This window comes from Austrofundulus limnaeus, unplaced genomic scaffold (genome assembly GCF_001266775.1).
Source record: "Austrofundulus limnaeus strain Quisiro unplaced genomic scaffold, Austrofundulus_limnaeus-1.0 Scaffold594, whole genome shotgun sequence".
In the NCBI taxonomy this organism is placed as follows: domain Eukaryota; kingdom Metazoa; phylum Chordata; class Actinopteri; order Cyprinodontiformes; family Rivulidae; genus Austrofundulus; species Austrofundulus limnaeus.
Genome location: NW_013952996.1, coordinates 29042 through 30800, shown reverse-complemented (window position 1 = coordinate 30800; position 1759 = coordinate 29042). Strand labels below are relative to the sequence as shown.

At 36.3% G+C, this 1759-nt stretch overlaps 1 protein-coding gene across 1 annotated transcript in view; it reads left to right on the top strand.

Moving 5' to 3' along the window:
- Positions 1-1759, top strand: part of LOC106531073 (afadin) — a gene marked incomplete at its 3' end in the record, with an annotated part of 96224 nt that overhangs the window by 65611 nt on the left and 28854 nt on the right.

Genomic DNA, 1759 nt, shown 5'->3' with positions numbered 1-1759 from the left:
ATCATTCTCTTAAACATTGATCTGGCATTTTTGACTCAAAAAATAAATTTAAACAATAAAAAAAAAAACAGGAACAACCTCAGATCCTCACTGAACATCATTTCGTATGAATACACATTATAATGTTTCGTATTTCTTTAACAAAGTGACTTTTATCATTCTCTTAAACTTAAACATTGTTCTGGCATTTTTGACATCACTCTCCAGATTATTCCATAATCTTATTACTTGTACCGAAGTACATCGCTCCCTCAAACTAGTTCTAAATCCAGGTTTCACAAACATCTCCACCCCTTTCAGATTATAACAACTTTCTCTCTTAACAAAATTCAATTGGATATTTAAAGATAATATACATTTATGAGCCTTATAAAACCTGTAAAATACTATAATCAACCAACTCAAAGAACTTCAATAATTTCAACTGATAAAATAATATATTTGATGGGTGACTGTAGTGTTTTCTAGCAATAATTCATACAGCTCTTTTCTGTAAAACAATAATATTTTCAATCATTTCATGATTCTTTATCCCTCTTTGACGGAAGCAGGAGGACGGTGCAGAGGTTATAAAGTCTCCGGAGCTTCATTAATATGAAAAGAAGAAGTTTGAAACCTCCCAGCTGTTTCAGATTCATTCCTGGACCATTTAAAATCAAATCTGCTGCGTTCAGACAGCAGTAGCCACACAAACCTGCTTTTCAGAATAAAAGCTCGAAGCCGTACACTTGAAGCTGAAGGTGGCGCTGGGATTGCTTTTTGTTGTTTTTGTGTCGTTGCTGCAGTTGATCTGCAGAACATCACAGTTCACTGCAGCTTCTCATGCACTGTGGCACTGCTTCAGAGAAACTACCAGGAAGTCTGCTGTGCGTGCATGCTTAAGGTTTCCTGCAGCCGTTGCCACTGCTGGTAGTTTTTTTTAAATTTATTTTTAAAATAACACAGAGCCAGCCTTAATTAGTCCTGATTAATCTCTACTTTTAGCTTTGATAATTTCATACTTGATTTAGTTTGAGCCACGTGTCGTTAGAAAAGTGTCACACTCAGTGAATGAGCCAAACATGCTGACTGGTTGGGTTTGTGACTCAGGCATTACCTAATCGCTCTGCCAGACAGACAGATGGAAGAGTGAACGGCTCTAAAAACAGCCCTGTTCACGTACAGGACGGCTGGTGGGCAGACAGAAACGCTCGTCCGGCAGTTTTTAATGATGAAAAAAAAGAAGCCAAGTTATGTAATGCTTGTGAAAATCCTGTTTCATTTGCTACAGCGGTTTTTATTTTCAGTTCATGGTCACATGCCCTGCAGGAAGATTTGGTTTTAACACAGAGGATTCCTGAGATACAGCATTATCATCATTAATAGTTATTTATAAAGTCTGTGTATAAGTAATACTCCACCCAAAACACAATAATTTATATATTTTATGATGTGAATCAATGGTTTTACACAAGTCATGTCTAATAAATGTTTTGTTTACGTGCAAAAAATATTTACTGTATTTATTCAAGTATAATACGTAAAATGAAATCCATAAAATCATCCATAAAGTTGGGGGTTAGTACTGTACTCGGATAAATAATTTTACTTATGTATTTTAACTGAAATATCAGTTTCATTCAGTCCGGAAATGAGACCGCGTCGTAAAAAGCAGTTGAAACGAGCTCACCTCTGACACTCCTCTGTGCTTCAGAGCGAGATAATAACAGATCCAAACAAGCGACATGATGTGAAAAAGGGGGGGAAAGTATTCCTGCAC